Source organism: Rhinatrema bivittatum, chromosome 2 (genome assembly GCF_901001135.1).
Source record: "Rhinatrema bivittatum chromosome 2, aRhiBiv1.1, whole genome shotgun sequence".
Classification (NCBI taxonomy): domain Eukaryota; kingdom Metazoa; phylum Chordata; class Amphibia; order Gymnophiona; family Rhinatrematidae; genus Rhinatrema; species Rhinatrema bivittatum.
The window spans coordinates 339,280,247-339,302,319 of NC_042616.1; the positions used below are offsets into that span (position 1 = coordinate 339,280,247).

Genomic DNA, 22,073 nt, shown 5'->3' on the forward strand with positions numbered 1-22,073 from the left:
TCAGCCTCTCTCTCACCTCTGGGCCTCCTCTTCGCGGGTCGCCGCAGGATGGGCTCTGCAGCGGCCCTGATCTTCTCGGGCCGTGGCGGCCCTGCTACTGGGCCTCTTCCTCTTCTCGGGCCGCTGCGACTTGGGATTCGCGGCGGCCCATAAGCGCTGCTCCTCTTCTGCACACGCTGATGCTTCACCTCCTTCCTGCCCACACGGCTCAGGCAACGTTTACTTCTGGGGCCGCACAGGCAGGAAGGAGGAGGAGCATCAGCGCATTTAAATGCGATCTTTTTCTTTGGGCTGTGGTGAAGTGAGCCTCACCACGGCCCTGCCCATCTGCCTGTCGCTGTGCCACATGAGCCTCCCTGCTCCCAGGGGCATTGGGGGGGGGGGGAGGTATGGAGGGGTCCGGAGGGTGGGGGGATACTAAAAAACTAATTTTAAAGGGTTGGGCTGTGTTTTTGGGTTAATTTCCTGATAGTTCACAAAACGCTGCGCGTGTCAGCAAAAACGTCTCGGCGTGTCATAGGTTAGCCATCACTGTTCTAGGGCCTGGTGTAGTATATGCATTGCTGCTTTTTCATAAGGTTGCTGTTATTTGAGTCCTGAGAATTAGTGTTGTGACTGTATGGTATGGTAAGGTTCTAGACGTCTCTTTCTTTGCAGGAGTTTGTGTTACTTCACAAAACAGCAGTGGGGGGATATTTTTTGCTTAGGTGACACCAGAATTTGAATATATTTTTTTCATGTTAGTTGTAATGTGACTTGCCCTAGCTCTGCTCTATACCTGTTATGATGATTGATATTTTATTGTAATGATGATTTCTGTCTTTCTGCAAAGAGGATTCATGAAAGAATACATAAATTTTTGTTTTACATACATGGTTGAATGATATTTATCTTCTTTGCTTTTTACATGATATACTTGTGCATTTATAAACTGCAATAAATATAAAATAAATTAATACAGAGTATTAAGAAATTTTTAATTCTGGTAAGTGATTGAAATAATTGAAGTAAAATGTTTTAAAGTTTCATGCATGATGCATATTGGCTGTTGCAAACTACTTAGAAAGCCATTGTAGGGTGCAGTATATGGTATGCCTACAGCCCTCCCATATTAAACTTGTGCCCACCGAAAAAAATCAGTTCTGGCTATACCACTGTCTTCAGGTATTTGGCCCTGAAATTGGCTTAGGAATTTTGCAGAGCAGAGACTGCTGTGAAAATACTATGATTATTGGACCATTAAGAAATCATTCAAAGACAGTGATCTTCAGGTCTGCTGGTGGCTAAGTGTATCCAGTAAGGATGTTTCTGCCATACTAGACATAAAACACTAGATGTGACAGGAGAATATCAAAAGTCATGGATAATTTTTTCCATTTTCTTTTTAGAAAAGATTTTTAAAAAATTATACCTTCCCTGATAACTCAGAAACATGAAAGTAGAGTGCAACTAGCAAATGCAGCATTCATTCTTTTTCTGCAAAAGCAGATTTTCTTACTATTCTGGTCAATAAATATTGTTCTTAAAACATAATAGAAATTGACAAAGGAAAGTATTATATAGCTATCCATGTTTCCCCTTTTAAATACAAGATGCTTACTCTTTTTAGTTTATGCCTTATGATAATGAAAATAACACTAGTACACAAATTTTAGAAGTCATCTACTTCAGCGATAAAATTTGCCATTTAATTTTGGTGTTGATGTGCAGAATTCAAATATGACAATTAAACCAGCTGATTGGCCACATTTTCCATGATACTTAATGTTTTATATTTTATGTCTTTCTATTGCATAGGTAGTACGTAGATATTAGATTTGTAATCATAAATTGTAAACTTAGGTTTTTTCATGTAATTATGGTTGCATAATATTTCACCTGTCCTGTGTATGTAACTCTTTAAAAATTAAATCAGCAAAAGGATTATAGAATAAAATTTACTATGAAACAAAAGCCAAAAACTAAGATGTGTATATATATGTTACGGTAGTGGATCCTTGGGCCGAGGGGGAGTTGGCGCCACCTATGGGGAGGAGCCCCACATGTTCCCACCGTCGGCTGGCGAGGCTTGAGAGTAAATGAGACCCAGAGGAACCTTCACCACTTCCAGCCCTCGTTCCCCGCAGGCTGAGCCCTTGGGTGCCGAGACTGGCTGGACTTATGTGGGGGTCTCAGGTATGGGATGTCTCGTGGTCTAGAAGCCAGGCAGAGGTCGGAACTGGCGGCAATACTCCTGGTCCAGTAAGGCAGAGATCAGGGCAGGTGGCAATACTCGAGGTCCAGTAGTCAGGCGAAGGTCGGGTCAGGTGGCGATACTCGTAGTCCAATAGTCCGGTGAAGGTCAGGGCAGACGGCGATACTCGTAATCCAATAGTCAGGCAAAGGTCCAAACCCAGAGAATCCAAAAACAAAGACAAGGGTCCAGGAAATCCAAATGGAATGAGAGCCTAAAGAAGCCAAGGCAAGCTCTGAGAGCAGGCCTTGCAAAGATATAGCCCAGGACCGGAAATGGGAGACAGGGGCAGCATCTGCTGCTGTCCCTTTAAAAAGAGGGAGGAAGTGCATGCACGTGCCTAAGGCAGCCGGGAGGAGAAGCTGCAGCTGACTGGGCCGCACCAGAGGGCCGCGTCGGTGGAGGAGGGATGGCGCAGGAGGCAGCGTGTCCGCCGCGGCTCCCTGCCGAGACCACGATACCGGGAGCAAGAGGAATGCCGGCATGATGCCGGTAAGAGGAAGGGGCCGATGTGATTCAGCTGAACTTTTTGATTCGGCCTTCGTTATTGGCCCACCACGGCAAATTTCGTTTTCCTGTAGTTCAGGCCGATTTTAATTCAGCTTCCCCAAAATGATATCCAAAACCCGCCCCGACCCTTCCAATTTAATTAATTAGAATGGGGTTGTAAAAAAAAACAACCTCCCCCAAACCCAGCCCGACCCTTCAAATTTAATTAATTGCAAACCCCCACCCTCCCCCCCAAAACTTTCTGAAATTCCCTGGTGGTCCAGTGGGGGTCCCGGGAACGATCTCCCACTCTCGGGCCGTCAGCTGCCAGTAATCAAAATGGCACCGATGGCTTTTTGCCCTTACCATGTGACAGGCTATCGGTGCCATTTGTCAGCCTCTGTCACATGGTAGGAGCAATGGACGGCTGGCACCATCTTAAAAAATGGCATGGGCTATCCATTGCTCCTACCATGTGACAGGGGCCGACCAATGGCACCGATAGCCCCTGTCACATTGTAAGGACAAAGGGCCATCAGCGCCATTTTGATTAGTGGCTGCCGACGGCCCAAGAGGGGGAGATCGCTCTTGGGACCCCGCTGGACCACCAGGGACCTTCAGTAAGTCTTGGGGGGTCGGGAGTGTGGGGGATTGCATTTAATTAAATTTGAAGGGTTGGGGTGGGTTTGGGGTTTTTTTTTTTATATGCCCTTTCTCCCCCCCCAAAAATCGATAAGAAAACCACATGAAATTTCATGGGTTTTGTAATCGTTTCGTCTCCCTCCCAAAATATGACGAAATAGGAAATATCGTCTCTATTTCCTATTTCGTTGCAAACTAATGCACATCCCTAATATGTACATAGTTCAGTTCTTATTCAGTGGCTACTCAGCTCTTGGCTTGTCACTTGTATTCATTAAATGGAACATCTCTTATCACTGTCCAGCAATAGTCTGCAAGCATGGATGGGCTCCATTTGCCCTGATACCATTTTTCCATTTCTGCAATGTCCTGGTGAAATTGCTCGCCTTACTCATTTCTCACTGCTCCACAGTTTGGTGGAAAAATGTCTAGATGAGAGTGTAAATAATGTATCTTTAGTGACATGATATACCCAAGGCTATTATATGCCTTGAGGAGGTTTTCCACCATCTCCTTGTATTTATCTGCCTTGTTGTTACTGAGAAAATTTGTTACCACTAACTGCCATCTTTTCCTTGCCACACAATGCATGGTTAAATGCATTATCTCAAAGTTCATGAATCTGAGGGCCAACAAAGACACCTTCCTTTATCTTAGATTCACATTTCCTTGGGCATTTACCACTGAGATACCTGAAGGCTGCTTTAGTTTTGACCATGACCTTGACCAAGTTCTTCAAAGAGAGGTAACAAAATCTTCCATGATTCAACAAGTGCTAGATGCTGAACACTTTTCCTCCCAGGCTCCAATGATTGCATCATCCATGACTTAACATAATCCAATTCATATCATGCATGATGCAATCTGAGCATCAGATTACATTATTCATTGCTGTGCCCAAAAAGCAAGTACTGTCCAAACCCAATCACAGATTTATTCATAGATTCAGTCAGAGATGTATATTAGTCACTTCTGGTTTAATTTGAAATCCTTTCTCTTCTTAACTCACTTATCCTCCACAATTCCAAAATCAAAGGTTGTATATACTGACTGGGTAGCATAACTTGAAAACTAAAGCCAATCAACAATTTTAAGCATCATTTTTGTTCTCGGTGACCCAGATTTAGCAAAGTTTGATTATATTCATTTTGGAAGCATTTTGGCTATAGACCAGTGTAGTAAGCATTTGAACAAAGCTAGAGAAATGCTATTGTGTGGATTATTTAATGAAATTGTGGCAGGGAGGATGGGAATATGCTCTACTTACTGTATATTGACAATACTGGCAAAATATCATCCTTGACCCTCAAATTAAAAAAAATTGTTTTCAGAAAAGCAAGTCTATTTTCAAAGAGACAGAAAACTATTCTTTAGTTTTAAGTCTTTGATTGTAAAATTTGATTATTTATGTTCATTTTTAACCGTTGAGAACTGTGGATTGAGTGGGATACAAGTGTTTTAAATAAATAAATAGGTTACTTGGGTGACAGATTACAGGCCCATGAGTTGGGATTTGTAGATTTTGTTACTGATTTTAAGTACGTATATCATTAGATTAGTTTATTTTACTCTGTTTCTCAGCTTACCATGCTATTAATGTACATAACTGTGTTATTTCTCTTCTTCTTTGCTCTTCAGTGGTGCATAGTTCTAATATTCATACTGGCCCCACACAATATCAGATTCTTTTATTGGATCTATGTAAGAATTATCCAAAGAAAGCTCTTTTGGCTATTCTCCTGGTCTCTGGATCAGGATAGAGATTATATTGTTTTGCTGGACTTGACGGCCGCTTGCAACACCATGGACCATGGGATTTTGTTAAAATGCCTGTGGTCCAATGGTGTCAGTGGCAAAGCCTTACACTTGTTCAGATATTTCTTATCTGAATGGGTTTGGCATGTGTCATTTGGGGACCACCTCTCTACCCCAAGGAGTTTGGTATGCAGGGTCTTGAAAGGTTCTATACTCTCCAAAGCTGGCATTTGAATAGAGCATGCTGGGTGGTTGCCCAGGGCTCCATGAGCTGTAGGGTGCCCCAGGCACCACCATCATCACCATCCTGCAATGGTTTGGCTGCAGCAGATCCTATCCTGCCATGCCAAGGAAAGACCTGGCATGGCCATGGTGAATGCCATCCTACCAGAGCCAAAGAGAGGCCCAGGGGACGCCATCAGTTGGGGGAAGCATTTTTCACAGAGGTCACCATACGCCCTAGAGCCAACTCTAATACTCTCCATCCTTCTCTTTAATTTGTATGTTTTTTTAGAATAACAGGAGTAAATTTTAATATGTACACTAATAATATACCACTCCATTCTGAGCTGGATTCAGAGAGGGAGAAAAGGCTTGAGAACAGTTGCTTGGGAAAGATTTCTTTTTGACTGCAGAAGAATAGCTTCAAACTGGAGGGTGAACATTTGCAGTCACAATTTAAAATAAAAGGAGTTTTGACAGATGCAAATTTGACAATGAAATCACATACTCATGGCATTAGTAGAACTTGTTTTTTACACCTTTACCAACTGACACCGGTTTTAGAGACTAGCAACCTTGCAATCTTGACATACTGTCTAATCGTTAACTGGTTAGATTACTATAAATTTATATTGGTAGGTCAACACAAGAGCACACCATTAAAATTACAGAATATTGAAAATCAGGCAGTTAGACTTTTTTTGGACTCACAGTATTATGATTACATTTCATCCTCTTTAGGTCTGCTTCTATTGAATTCTGTAATAATTTTAAAATCCTGTCATTGGAGTTATTAAGTATGGGAAAGTTATCATTTATTTGAGTAGATTTCTCCAGTGTTATGTTCCAAAGAGACAATTGTGCTGAATAGAAGAGATCGTATTTCAGATCCCTTCACATGCTGAGGCCAGCTTTGTTAAGACCAATAGAAGGGTTGTTATGTTTGGCTGGTTGTGGGACAGCCCCATGACCAGCCGCACTGACCCCAAGATGCCATTATAAGTCAACGATGCCACTGATCACCCTTCGTGGCATGGATGTCGCCAGCTCTTTGCTAGGTGAGTGCACATGCAACACACCAGGTCTTAAGGGCCCTGAAGTGGGAAAACATTACTTAGGGACCTCTTGATGATGTCATATTGCTGGGTATTTAAACCAAGTCGTGTCTCTAGAAGTTTGCCTCAGCAATAGCTCTCCTGTCTTGTGTGCATTACGTGTTGCCTCAGCGTTTCCTGTTTCCTTACCTCATCTTGCCCAGCCTGCCTTCATCTTGTCCAGCCAGCCTTGTTCTACTTTGTCTCATCCAGCTTGTCTTGTTCTATCTTGCCTCTGCCCTTGCCTCAGACTGGTTCCTGGATCTGAACTCTGCCTGCACCTTGACTATACTTTGCCTTCCACCTGCCATTGACCTCTGTCTGGACCTTGACTATGCTATGCCTGCCACTGACCCTTGCCTGGACCTTGACTATTCTTTGACTGCTGCATGCCACCACCTAGACCTGGTCCACTATGCACCGCTACCTGCCCAAACCCAGCTTGGCCCCGGTCTCTCTCTCATTTTCCTATGGGACACTGCTTAAGGTCTGCTGGCCCCCGGACCTCAAGGACTCAACCTGCAGGGAATGAAGTTGGTAAAGGTGAAGCTCCTGACCAGTCCTGTCTTAGGGTACATCTGCTAGCTGTCAGTGTGGGCCTAGGGGTCTGCCCCTTAGGCTGTGTCAACCAAACTATAGCATCAGGGTCCACCTTCCTTACAAGGACCTTCTTCTGTAATGTACCTGCACTTTGGAACTCATTATCAAATGACTTGAGAAAGGTAAATGACTACTGTCTACTTAGGGAACTAGTTTAGAGCCTTTCTTCATTTCAGTCTCCACTAGAGATGTGCTTTGGGTAAAAATTTCGTGTTGGGCTTCATTTTGGGGGCCCCCCCCCCCCACCATGGGAATTCCGATTTTTCCCATGGTTTGGGGTTTTTTTTTTTCAAGGGCCCCGATGTTTGGGTTAGTGCGTGCTAAACTCCCGTTAATGCGCACTAACTCAAAAATGAATTTTTCCTGAAATTTCGGAAAAAATCAATTGTTTTTCAGTTCTCCCAAACCATTCTGAATTAGGCAATTTTGTTGACATTGCCTATTCAGGAAAAACGATTGCACATCCCTAGTCTTCACCATGATTATTTTAATCTTACACTATGATTTTTTGGATTCTGTAATATTTTATTCTGGATATGGAGATTTTATACTTCTAAGATGTTTTGTTAAGGGAATCATTTGTATCAGTCAAAGCTCTGATATTCTATTTGAACAGTTTGCGTAATTTGTTGATTGGATGATATAGTGTTATGAATGCCATATGATGATGTAAATGTGCATATTTTTGTGGTGGTTCATGGTGTACAACTATGCTCCTAGGATGGTAATGGCTATGCCTTCTCCTTCCACAACTTGCCCTGGTTGGTTTTCTGAAAATTCTGTTTGTCTGTTTTATTGATTTATCTGTTGTGTAGGCTGTGTTACTGGCTGTTTATCTGTTAATTTATGTTTTTCAAAACTGTAGTTTATTGGGGATATGTTATGTATTTTACTGCTTACTAATATATACTATATAGGTTTTTGTAAGTCTAGTACCATAAGCTGACTTGGACAGTTTGTTAAGATGACTTAGAAATATGAACTACTAAATAAAAGCTGTACATGAACCTTCATGATTGTATAGATCCCATCTTCAAATTCCATCTGATGTATAACATGAATTTTGGATAATTCTTATGTTGGTCCATTCATGGATATCACAATCTTCAAATTATACAGTTCAGCTTTCAGGAATAATCAGATGATCTTGATGTTTAAAAATTGGCTGCCAGGCCATCCATTCCAGAGGTGACTCATGAATGTTTCCTAAGGGCTAAAATTGTAAAGTGTAGTATAATTTTGCTTGCATGAAAAATTCTAAATCCATATTAGCATTAAATAAATCCTTTCATCTATGCTTTTGTGTGCATACAAAGCAAGCCTTTATGAAAGAACAAGTAATATAATAAATGTTTCCTCTGGACCCAATTAAAGCAATGGGAAACTGAACCATGAGCACATCATCTGATATGAAAGTAATCAAGGACTTTTCTTTTTGTTCCTAGAACATTTTACCAAGAAGTGTATTACTTTTATAAACTTTAATATGGAAAAAAAATTCTTCATAAAATTTTGAGGTTAATTTTCAATAGTGTGCCTAAGATGGCACGTAAGCACATAAGTTAGTGTTCCCAAAGTTACATCCATGTTTTCTAAACTATGCAGCAGAAGCCACATAATTTATAAATTATGCATATCTCCACCCTCTAACTTAGGTGTGCATGCACAGAAGTATGCAAATACTTTTTATGTGTCCAAATGTTATGCAAGATCTTAAAGGTGAATTTTAAAAGCTGGGCGCGCATGCATGTGTCTACCCAATTTTATAAACCAACCACATGCACACACAAGTCCTGATGCGCGAATATCTTGCATTGAGAAAAAGGGGCTGAATGTGGGCATGGCATAGGTGGGGCCAAGAGACATGCATGCAAGTACTGGTCATGTGTCCAGGTATAGTTGAGCATAAAGTTACTTCTGCTATAGAAGAGGTGCAAGTCTCAATAAAATTATTTCCAGGCATCTCTGAGGTGTTTGAGTGTTCTGGGTTAACTGCGGGAAATGCAGGCTAAAGAATCAAGGCGGTTTGGAGGACCTAGCTGTAGACTGGGAAAATTAGTGGACGAATGGCTATTAATCAAGTTTACTTAGGGAATAGCCACTGTTATTAATTGCATCAGTAGCATGGGATTTTCTTAGTGTTTGGGTAATTGCCAGGTTCTTGTGGCCTGGTTTGGCCTCTGTTGGAAACAGGATGCTGGGCTTGATGGACCCTTGGTCTGACCCAGCATGGAAATTTCTTATGTTCTTATGAACTGGTAAAATTGGTTATAGCGTGGATGTGTGCCAGCTATAAAATTCCCTTAACTTGTGGGACTGAAAGCTGTCATTATGTGGCTATGCACACACACTGGTAAAATTAGGAGCACACATATGTGCGCGCCAGGGCTATTTTATAACATGCGTGTGTATGTGCTCAGGATATAAAATTGCTGCATTTCTGGCCACACACCCACAAACACATGTATATGTGCATCCACGCACCCATTTGAAAGTTACCGTTCCTATATGTATGTGGTTTCCAATTCCAAGAATGTGCAGGGGGGCATCAGCAAAATGGTACTGTAGGCCTGCCAGATGAGTTTCAGGGCCCAAGATGTCAGGATGCTGGTGCAACTCACTGTGGTGAATGAGGACCAGCTGTTCCTAACCCCTGGGGTCAGGAGGAAATAGGGAAGGATGTGCTGTGCCTTGCTGGCCCTCTTCCACCAGTGCTGGGCTTCATACCTCCGACAGTAAGAGCCTTCAAAGATGTAGGCTCAGGAGCAACTGTGTGTAGGTATGGGAAAAGTGGTTGCTGGTGGGAATTACGGGGCCAACTTGTATGCTCATCTACCTAATGTGGTTCATTGTAAAGGAGGAAGATGAAAAGGCTGTACAGGAAAAGGTGAAATCTTCCTGGTAGGCAGCTGGACAATATCCATATCAGTAGAGACAGTATAACTGAAAAGATTGGAGGAGCAAGATGGTTTGTTTCTGCCAACATGAACTGCGTTACCAAAAGAAGTGCTTGAGAAAGAAATGGAAACTAATTTCAAGAAAGCATGGGAGATGCACACAGGATCTAAGCATGCCAAAAAGGCAAGGAAAGTCTAACAGCAACTGAGGTCTATTGTTATGTCCACACTGGATGGGTATTATGGTTTGTATCTGCTGTCTGAACATATGTTTCTACTTTTCTATGTTTCTAGATTGAAGGCCTCAAAAAAAAAAAAATAATGACACCACCTGCGGCTTCATGAGCAAAAATGGCTGGAGCAGCTGTGTGCCGATCCGGAGCAGCTGTGTGCCAATCTGGAGCAGGCCTGAGGTAAGTAAACTAAGCTTACTTCTTGGAGGTTTCATAATTGTGTGCATATGTGCTTCACTGATGCTATAACCACTGCTGCCCATTTAGGTGTCACACTTCTGTGGAAGGCTGTCTCTCTGTCTAACTCCAGGTGTTGGATTTGTACTGACACCGCGTCTAAAGGCCAGCATTAAAGTTAATGAAGGGTAAGACTTGAACTGGTTTTAATGGGTTTATATAAATCCGGATCTCTAATGAGGTCTGTAATCTAGGTGTCTTCTTTGATGATGTGCCATCTTTTAAACTCCCATGTCAAAGCAGTGGTGAAGAGCTTGCTTTTCAAATTATGGATTTTACGCAAAATTAAACCTTTTTAAAGCCCGTGTGATTTTTTGATTCATCTTGCAAGCACCAGTCCTGACAGCTCTGGACTATTGCAATGTGATTTATTTATATCTTCCTCTAACTACAGTTCAAGCATTACAAGTAATCCAAAACTCAACAGCATGTATTTTAACTGGTTCATGTCTTATAATCATAGTATTCCTAATCTTTATTCCTTGCATTGTCTTCCAGTCTTTTTAAGGTGCTTTCCCTCACTCATAAGGCTTTAAACAATGAACTCCTAGGTGTATAAGCTCCTTATTAAAGATTTATAGGCCTGAGAGAAGCTTAAGATCCTTTGGACATTTCTACTAGGGATGTGAATCGTGTCCTCGATCGTCTTAACGATCGATTTCGGCTGGGAGGGGGAGGGAATCGTATTGTTGCCGTTTGGGGGGGTAAAATATCGTGAAAAATCGTGAAAAATCGTTAAAAAATCGAAAAATCAAAAAATCGAAAAACCGGCACATTAAAACCCCCTAAAACCCACCCCCGACCCTTTAAATTAAATCCCCCACCCTCCCGAACCCCCCCCCAAATAACTTAAATAACCTGCGGGTCCAGCGGCGGTCCGGAACGGCAGCGGTCCGGAACGGGCTCCTGCTCCTGCATCTTGTCGTCTTCGGCCGGCGCCATTTTCCAAAATGGCGCCGAAAAATGGCGGCGGCCATAGACGAAAAAGATTGGACGGCAGGAGGTCCTTCCGGACCCCCGCTGGACTTTTGGCAAGTCTCGTGGGGGTCAGGAGGCCCCCCACAAGCTGGCCAAAAGTTCCTGGAGGTCCAGCGGGGGTCAGGGAGCGATTTCCCGCCGCGAATCGTTTTCGTACGGAAAATGGTGCCGGCCATACGCGTATGGCCGGCGCCATTTTCCGTACGGAAAATGGCGCCGGCAGGAGATCGACTGCAGGAGGTCGTTCAGCGAGGCGTCGGAACCCTCGCTGAACGACCTCCTGCAGTCGATCTCCTGCCGGCGCCATTTTCCGTACGAAAACGATTCGCGGCGGGAAATCGCTCCCTGACCCCCGCTGGACCTCCAGGAACTTTTGGCCAGCTTGTGGGGGGCCTCCTGACCCCCACGAGACTTGCCAAAAGTCCAGCGGGGGTCCGGAAGGACCTCCTGCCGTCCAATCTTTTTCGTCTATGGCCGCCGCCATTTTTCGGCGCCATTTTGGAAAATGGCGCCGGCCGAAGACGACAAGATGCAGGAGCAGGAGCCCGTTCCGGACCGCTGCCGTTCCGGACCGCCGCTGGACCCGCAGGTTATTTAAGTTATTTGGGGGGGGTTCGGGAGGGTGGGGGATTTAATTTAAAGGGTCGGGGGTGGGTTTTAGGGGGTTTTAGTGTGCCGGCTCACGATTCTAACGATTTATAACGATAAATCGTTAGAATCTGTATTGTATTGTGTTCCATAACGGTTTAAGACGATATTAAAATTATCGGACGATAATTTTAATCGTCCTAAAACGATTCACATCCCTAATTTCTACAGTGCAGCAAGTTAAGCTTGCAGACTCAAAAGCTGTTCGTGGTTGTTGATGCGCTTGCTGGGAACAGTTTGCAGGAACCCTGTGATTGGAAGCTGGTTCTAAGACTTAAAAAATAAAGTAAAAAACTTATTTATTTGAGAAGGCCTTCTTGTAAGACATGCAGGCAGTCATTGGTGTCTTTTGGTGTATATTGTTTAAGTTTTTTTGTTTTTTGTTTTATTCTTCTGAATGTAAATATGTGAGTTACTCAGAATCTAAGATACGTGACATATAACTGTTTTAAACATTAACTAGGGGGAAAATACATTTATTTTTTACCCTTGCATTTGGGTGGTGCCCCTTGAATGACACTGCATAGGTGGCATCCTGTCAATGACCTCATTCATGGAAAGTGGTTTCAGGGCCCTGGTGAGTGGGTTTGGAAATAGGGAAAGCTGGCTTGGATTTGTTTTTATTTTTTAAATTTTGCCACAGCCTGCACTCAGAAGGGGCTCACAGCAAAGACAGAGCTCGTGAAGCCTGAGAGAGGAGCGCTGATGTTTAGCTCCCACTGCCTGAGAGAGTCAGACACAGGCCCGGATTGTGTTGCTGTGGAGTCCACTGCCAAGGGACCCAGCTAAGGAGCGTAGGAAAGGCAGAGAAAGTGCCAGAGAGAATTGGGGCAGCTCCTGCTGTTACAACAGATGGTAAAGGAGTTCATTGGTGAACCTGGAAGTACTGGGCACCACTCAGGAAAGGGTGGTGTTTCACTGAAACTGGCTCAGACAGGGCACAGAACTTGGGACCATATGTTCCGGAGCAGTGAGGAAAAGAGATAAAAGGAGCACTTTGACGCCAAGCCATCTGTTTTATAGGGACTGGAGCTGACCAGTACTTTGTTTGTTCCATCAGCATGGACCTCACATTCTTTTTTTTTTTATATTATCTCTTTATTCGGTTTTCAAAATTAACATCAAGAAATCATCTCGACATATTATTTATGTATACAACCAATATAACAACTTATATCTCGATTCACAGGAAATTAAAGAAAAAGATAGTATACATTTTAAGTCCACTACAGACTCCAAGAATGTCCTTTGCTCATAATATCAACAACAATTAAAGGAGGAAAATCTAAATTGCAAACTAGCTATTTAGAGGTAAACAATTTTGTTTATGAGGGACACATTCTCAGGCACAATAAGGCAATAGCTACCGAGTAATAAGGTTTCTCCATCATGAACTCACTACTATTTTATCACTCAAGAACTGTGTTAATTGTGAGGGAGTGTAAAACAAATAAGATTTTTCTTTAAATTTAACATAACACTTGCACGGAAATTTTAACATAAATGTTGCTCCTATTTGTAACACTTGAGATCTTAATATCAGGAATTGCCTTCGTTTCTTTTGGGTGGTTTTAGAAACGTCAGGGAACATTCTAATTTGCATTCCCATAAATTTTTCAGAATGATTTTTAAAGAATAGTTTCAATAACCATTCTTTGTCCATTTCCATAGCAAATGTTACTATCAATGTTGCTGGCTCAGCCTGAGCCTGATCAGAAGTTTCCAAAAAATCAGTGAGGTTAAGCCCAATTCCTATTTCTTTTTCTCCTCCTATTGCTCCTGAGGATTCCATCTTATCCCTCTCAGATATTCTATCGATTTCACTTTTTCTTGTTTCTTTCGCTGTAATATAGAACATACGAACTACTGGTGGCATCTGTTCTTGTCTCACTTTTAATATATCTTGAAGATATCTGTTGAACATATCTCTGGGCAAAATATGTGGAACTTTTGGGAAATTTACCAGGCGCAGGTTTTTTTTTTTTAAGGAATTCTCCAAATTTTTGATTTTACTTAACAGCGCCAGATTGTCTCTAACCATTAGGTCATGTTTAACCTTAATGGATTCTAATAACGGTGTTTTTTCCAAATGATGTTGATGCAAGACTTTAACCGTGTTCTCTAACATTTTAACACGAGTCTCATGGTCCTGTACTGTTGAAACAATAGGTTCTGTTCGTTCAATAACCAAATTTCCAAGCTTCTCCATAGCCTCCCAAATTGTTTCCAACGATATCATATCAGGTTTTGGTAGTGAAAAAGGAGGAATTTTTAGACTTATCTGTCATGGAGTTGATGAAATTTCCGGCGTACTCGGACTCTCTAGGCCTCTGTCTGGAATGCTGATATCCACGCCAAACCCCTCAAGGTGTACTTCATTGCCGGTTACTTCCAGATCAAGACTCCCTGTCCGAGCGGATCCTCCGGCTACTTCGGCCTGGGGGTCTACCGGGTCTCTCTCTGGGTCACGCAGCGACGCCGGATTTCTCGGAGCCTCCCTCACCATCGGGGACAAGGTGGTTTCTGAGTCCAGCGGGGAACACGCTTCCTCCATTTCAGTTCCAATCGCCTGCGGCTCGCTCCCCGAAAGTAAAATACCTCTTAGGACGTGGGCGTCCATAGGGCCAGTTTTCGGCGTCTCGGGGGGCTCCCCAGGGATGGTTCTCTCCTTCGCCCGCCATTTTCTGGCCGAATGGGGCATCGTAAGCAAGAGAGTCTGAGGAAAATTAGCAAAGGAAATCAGCCCACGCTCACACAGCTAGTGCTCCGACGCCATCTTGGAGCCCAGACTCTTTTACTCTGGACCTCACATTCTGAGGTGTAGTCAACACTCAAATTCATTTGACCTGCACAAGTACTACATTTGCATATACTACCTAATTTTACATACATAAACCCCACGTCTTTGAAAATTCACCTCATAATGTTTTAAGAATTTTTGTTACTTGTTAACTAAGGGGGTCATTTATCAAATTGTGTTATGGAGTTATCGTGGGCGTTACAGCCTTAACTCCCTCGATAATGCCGTAACGCATATGATAAACGCCGCATTGCAAAATGTGTATGTGTACTTGAAAAGTAAATGGAAATGAGGGCTGGTTAACATTGTGTGCGATAATGTAATGCACACTATTGTGGGATTTAATGCTGGAAATACCTACATCTTTTTTCTGGGCGATATGTCTGCGATAGCTGTGCGTTACAGCGGAAATGGTATTTATGGCAAATCCTGTTTTGAGAGGGGAGGGGGAGAGAGCCAGAGCACCTCTGTGGAGTCCCACTGATTTTTGAACTTTTTATAACACTGTAAGAGAGGGCATTATGAACTCAGGGTGAGGTTTGTGGGGAGAGTTGGTTTTTAGGTAGCATTTTAACATGCACAGTCATATGTACAAACAGCACAGTTACCATCAGTGAAGATTTAATATGATTAGGAGGATATGAAAGGTGAAAGAAGAGTAGATTCTACCTGTGTTCTCTCTACCTAGAATCAAGCTAGGTAGAGAGAACCTTTTTGTGAGCCTCTACACTGTCTCTCTGTCTCTGTCTCTGTCTCTCTCTCTCTCTCGTGCTATTTTTGCTATATTTATTGTAAATGATGAATCTAGGCCTAAATGATGAATATTTGAGCAGTAGGAATGTGCAGACTGCAAATGTTTGTTTTGATTCCTTCTGTTTTCTGGCCAAATTTCATTATTTTGTGGGGAGGCTTTTTTTTTCAGGTTTTCTTAATTCTGGGAAATAGCGTGCACTGTTTCTGATGCACAGTATTTCCCAAAACAAAAAAAATCCAAAATTTTTAGGTTTTTCAGTGCCACCAAGGATTCAGTTCATTTTCAATGAAACAAACATAAAAAGGGTTTTTTCCCTTTGGAATCTTTATTTGATTTAAATAAATGCACATCCCTATTGAAAAGGCTTCTGTCAGAATGTCCACTGAAAGACAAAGTTGACTGATTGACAGCAGTGTTCTATATTCCCTAACAACCCCAGTGTTAGTGGACTCTGCTGACCAAAGGGAGGTGGCCTCAGTCAAAGGTGAAGGCATCAAATGCAGGTCAAGAGCTATTTTTTTCAGGTCTGGTCTACCCCCAAAAGACTGTCATCCACAGGAAATAGACTTTAAAAAAGAGGCCTAAAAAAAAAAAAAAAAAAAGCCAAAATTCATAATGTTTATTCTCTTTGCTAATTGTGGTTTAAGCAGACATATTCCAGAGAAATGGTCATATCAACGAGATGGGATACAGAAATTGCATGTGATTCACTATCAGTATTCTAGTTTCAGTTTTGTATGTGGTACAAAGAATGGTATATTAGAGGTTACTGCTTGCCAGTGCGGAGAAATGAATATATGGAAAACAACTATGTTTTCAAAAGACTCATAAAAAAGAAGCCATAAGAAAACCACTCTTTGGAATTTATATATAGCAGCATCTTCTGTGCAACTGGAATGTAAGAAGCCCTTTCAAACTCCAGGGGCTGGCTTGGCATGCCCCAGAAAAATCCGCCTTGGTGAATCAAATTGTCCTGGTCAGTCTTTTCTGGAATGTAAATCCTCTCTATAGGGGCTCTGATTCACTATGGCTTTTCTCCCGTTCTGTGTGTCTGAGGAAAAAACGTTAGTAAATCAGGCCCTATGTATGAGACACTGTATATGCGAGCCCCAGGAATCTGAACTGTGCCTAAAATCCTTTGCAGTCTTCTCAGTAATGACATTATTACGGTCTGCTTTGCCTTTATTTAGATTTCTCTCTCTCTCTCTCTCTCTGCCTCACACTTTGCTGATAATATATTATCTACTCTAGCATTAATACAAATATGTCTTAAGCTAGAAAATAGCACTAGATATATGTTCAAGCTTTTTCACAGGTGCAGACTGTACTAGCATTAAAATATGTTAGCACTCTTGGAAGGGGGTTGTTGGGCAGTGCAATAATGATAACGGTAAAATCAGTTCAGTAGATTAAGCTGAAATGTTCTTGCAGTCAACACTTTCTAATCTACAGTCACTGGTGATATATGTTATAAAAGAAATGTATTTACACAGTAATTAAAAATAGGAATAGAGGGCCAAGAGAATGAAGAAAAAGTGTGGAACGAGAGTGATGAAACAGGATCAGATGGTAACTACTAGAGATGTATGAACTTTTCCATAAAGTTCACTAAGAAGTTTGCCGAGCCGGCATGAAATTTACGGGTTCGCTGAATTTGTTCAACAACCTTTTCGTGTAAAACTCTGATAGAGATTCATCCCTTTGCAGAAACTCATCCATTTCTGATGGTGATTGCCATGGGCATGATTTTGTAACTGCCTGCACGAGTGCAACATCTGTGGGTTTCTCTCAGCTGATGTTACACTAATTGTCAAAGTGAAATCAGGGGGGAGCTTTCAGTAGAAAAATGAACTGGGAAACTACACGCACACATGCACACCTGCTGAGCTATGCGGATAGATTTCCAGAGAAAAATTACGTTATTTTTGAAAATTCAAAAGCATGCACATAAGTGCAAACCCCTCCCCAAACGTTCCCCCAGAGATGCCATCCCCTACTACAGATAAAGTTTTACACATTGTGGCACTACTTACGTAACATTGCCTATATACAGGAAGAGCAATTTTCTGAAAGCCCATTTCTACAGATAAAGCTTTGTTTTACCTGTGGAAATAACTTATAAAATGTCTCTGCATATTGGCAAATCCCATCATCACATCATAGTAAGTGAGGTTCCACCAGAACAGGTGGACAAGACTATGTGTTGCACAGAGGCGAAAATTGTTACCAACACAGGGACCATATAAACATCAAAGCCATCCATTTTGTATGAACAATTTCTTGTATTTTATATTCCACATGAAAATGGCTCTTGGCATACCACATGGTAATTTATCTACAGAAGACAATTCAAACCAGTTGTTCCTTAGTTTCACAAAGTTGGCATGCTGTAACAGGCAAACAGCAATTCTCAAACAGCCCGTGTAATTGCAAGTTATGGGGTAAATGTTTAAAGAAGCACGCACACATGGACACGCCGATTTTATAACATGTGCGGGCGCTGGCGCGCACAAGTTATAAAATCCGGTGGCCGCGTGCACATGTGCGCTAGATTTTATAAACCACGAGTGCAAGAGGGGGTGGATTATGCAATCTCTGTGCGGCAACTCATCCCGGCCTTCCCCAATTCCCTCCCAGTCCAATTAAGGAGTGGGCATTAATATCTGAGCACATTGAAAAAAAGTACAGAAAAGCAGAAAAAACTGCTTTTCTGTACTTCTTTAAAAGTAAAAGAAAAAGAAAAAAAACCCTCAGCCAGCCGCATTGAGATCGACACCGATATGTTCAGCGTCGGTTTTCATAACCGGTGGACTGCAGTTATGAAAACCGATGCTGAGTTTATTGGCGTCGGTGTTCATAACTGGCAGAAAAGTCAGCGCCTGCTTTCCGCATTTAATATTGCATCGGCCCCTAAGTGGGGTGGAATATTTTGATCATATTTCTCCAGTTCTTTTTTCGTTGCATTGGTTGCAATAGGATGGAGAACTCAGTTGTTTTGCATAAATTACCATATGTATAACAGAGATTTATGTTGGCTCAATGATTAAGTTGGGATGTACTAGCTCAGGATTTGAGGTCAACTGGGACATATGTAATAAGTTTATCAGCTGTGGACTTGTATAAGTTAAAGACCTTTCATAAACATGCTTTTTATTGTATTGGTCCTAGCCTATGGAATGAGCTTCCATTGGAAATTAGATCTCAAAGGGATCTAAAACTGTTTCATAAGATGGTGAAGACCCATTATTTTAAGATGGCTTTTTAATTTGGTTTTATATGATTATATTGAATGTTTATAATATGACTGTATTGCTGTGTTTGTGATAATATTGTGGATGTATACTGTGTAATTTGCATTGGATGTCTTAATGGAAGCTGCGGAATATAAACATGTTTAATAAATAAATGGTGCTGACTGTCATTTCTCCTGTAATGTGACAGGGGATGGCCCAGGTATTTAGCCTAAGTCTAGGCCCAGGCCCTGGTATTGGGACCCAGCCTCAATTGGGTCCTGGCATTGGGCTGGGGCTGGGGTCTAGGGATTGGTCTAGGCCTAGGCCTGGGTCCTGGCATCAGGCCCCAGCCTTGGCCAGGCCACTGCATTTGGGCTTCGGCCTCAGCAATGGGACTGGCCTTGGTTGTGTCCCAGTGTTAGAACCAGGCTTATATCCACCCCATCACATAACGGAGCAAATCGCTGGCCAATGCCTTATTGGAGAATTGCAGCTGCTAATTCCAAAAGCAGAGGAGTCACTTCAGGCTCCCTCAGACTACCAGGGGAGATTTGATGAATCCAGTGGGGAGATCAGGAAAATGGGCTTTTGGAAGGCCTGCTCCCTGGTGTGTGTGTGTGTGTGTGTGGGGGGGGTGTATGTGGCTATTTTTTTAACAAATGAGAGGGATTGGGCATGAGATTTGTAGCTTGGTTTATTAAAATATAAATATTACCTTTTCTGGGGAAATGGCTGCCTCCAGGCATAGGATGGGGGATAGGGGGTATCTGGAGACAATTTGGTTGCAATGTTTGCAAATAGTTTAAAAACATGATATGAAACGGCATAGCCAATGATATAGTCTGTCATTTCGAATGACAACACATCCCTATTATTTATCAGGCAAATGACATTGGAAATTGCCCTTTTTGGGGAGGAGTCCTAAATTTTTCCTGCTGAAAGGGATATCTCCAAAAAGAAAAGGCAAATTGAGGAGTGTATCTGCTATATCTTCTACTTCATTTTCCCAGCAGAAAGTGGACACATTTTTGCAGCAAGGTCCGTGAAAATCGGAGGGAGAAGACTCTGATGTTGTCTCTGGTGGCAGCTAGTAGAGCATGGCTTGGCTGGAGAGGAAGTTTTCTTCAGGTCTCCAGTTCTTATTGCTGATCTATTGCCTATCACATCTGGATTCCAGGACTGGCAGACCACAGAATGATGCGGAGGGGGGAGTCAAGCAATGAGACCCGATGCGGCTGTTGTGCAGGCTGGAGGAATCGCTGGAGTGAAAGAGCTAGAAAGGATTGTTCCCATTTTTTTCTGTGAATTTGCAAGCTGATATCCTTCAAGGTACTGTTCCAAGCTCTTTATCTGCTTTGTCCTTGCCTCCAATAATTAAACCTCCAGTGATGATATTATACATTATTTGAGCTGTATTAGAAAGACCGGATTCTTCCATTACAATGCCTGCTAGTGATTTCTCTAAGGAGGCAGAATCAGTTCATGCTCTTGACAAAAGACAGGAGGAGGATAAAAAGAATTATAATAAAGTAATTGGGGATCTTAAGGAAGAGATTAATGAAATTAAATCTACAAACAGAGCTTTGATTCAGGACAGTATCTTTGTTCATAGACATCTGGAACAACTAGAGATTCATACTAGACAGCAGAATCTGAAATTCATTAATTTTCCTAGGTCATCTCTGTTTACTCCTTTGGAACTCTTTAATAAGTATTTTATTGATATTTTGTCCATACCATCTAATATGGTCCCACCTTTAAATAAGGTGCATTATTTATTTACTAAAACTTTTATTGTCTGCTTATAGCAAAAAATTGTGCTAAGCAAATGTCTTCTTATATGCCTTATAAGAAGACAATTGCACAGCCTGGGACTGAGATTGTTCCGGTATCTGGGGATGAACTAAATTTAATTGATGTGGGAGTAACTGAAGTTGAAGAATCCAAATGGGTCACTTTGTTGGCTTCTTTTGTTTTTTTAAGAATGAAATGGATCTTGTGTTTTGTTTTTACTTTCAAAGGGCATCCGAGAAATTTTGGGTCAGTGTAAATTGGTATTTCCTGACGTTACAAGATCAACCCTGCAGACAAGAAAGTTATTTTTGGCTTTGAACCAAGAAACTGGAGCTCTTGGTGCTTCTTTTCTTCTAAGGTACCCATGCAGTGCAAGTGTTTATTTACATACGCATACATTAATTATGTTGTTTTTATTCTCCCACAGCAGCTGAGGGAATTCTTAAATGCGAAGAAGCCAAGCAGTTCTGTTATCACTGGGGGGAGGTAATAGGTATGGAGACCAATTGAGAGTTTGTAATAGCCCGGACCTATTGTTCAGCCTCTTTCTCTTTGTATTTTTCCCTTTTTCATTGGTGTAGTCTCCTTTGATAATCTTTTCTTATTCTTCTCCCCTGGAGCACTTATTTGTGGGCTATATTGTTGAGATTTCTCATTTTTGCTTATTATATATATATTTTTTTTCATAAAGTCTTATGTTTTCTTTGAAACCTCAGGCACATAGTATAGGAGGAGAAGTCCAAACCACAATATGTAATTGGAACCCAAAGGTTAGGGAGCAAAATTCAATGCCCACCAGTCTATGCTGTTCACAAAATAACTTTTATTGTAGTTTCATAATAAGGCAATTCCAACAGTAAGAAGTTGATTAGCGATTAGCGGAAGGACCGCTAATCAACTTCTTACTGTTGGAATTGCCCTATTATGAAACTACAATAAAAGTTATTTTGTGAACAGCATAGACTGGTGGACATTGAATTTTGCTCCCTAACCTTTGGGTTCTTTGAAACTTCAATATTTCTGTAAGAAGATTATTCTTGTATAATTATTTGAAATTATAAATTAAAAAAAAAAAGAAAGAAAATTACCCTTTTTTGAGAGCATAGTCTTTTGAAGGGGGAAGCACTGGTTAAAGAAAGCTTTCACTCAGAGCTGCTTCTTTGCTTTCATCTGCATCGGCAGTTGCCCATTATTTCAGCTCCTGTCAACTCAGGTTGCAGAGTACTGTTAAGCTGTATGATGGGCCAATTAAGTTGCTTCCCCTATGATGAGTGAATTGCTTCTCTTCTCTCTTAATCAATATTTCACAGAGACTGTCCTTTGGAGTTTAATGGTCTGGAGAATAATTTTTACTGAACATAATTTTTTATATATTATTTTCTTTTTTCACTTGTCTCTATAAAGTGTTTATAGTATGTGTGAGACTTGTTAGCCTTCATGTGTGGTTTAAGTGCTTCTTTTTTA

The 22,073-nt window shown here is 41.7% G+C and overlaps 1 long non-coding RNA gene across 1 annotated transcript in view; it reads left to right on the forward strand.

Annotated features, from left to right (window-relative positions):
• Nucleotides 1–10,248: 10,248 nt before the first annotated feature.
• LOC115084670 overlaps nucleotides 10,249–22,073 on the forward strand; it is a 104,271-nt gene continuing 92,446 nt past the window's right edge. The window contains exons 1-3 of the long non-coding RNA XR_003854625.1: nucleotides 10,249–10,345; nucleotides 19,993–20,144; nucleotides 20,837–20,967. This is a non-coding gene — a long non-coding RNA (uncharacterized LOC115084670). The remainder of the gene's footprint in view (nucleotides 10,346–19,992; nucleotides 20,145–20,836; nucleotides 20,968–22,073) is intronic.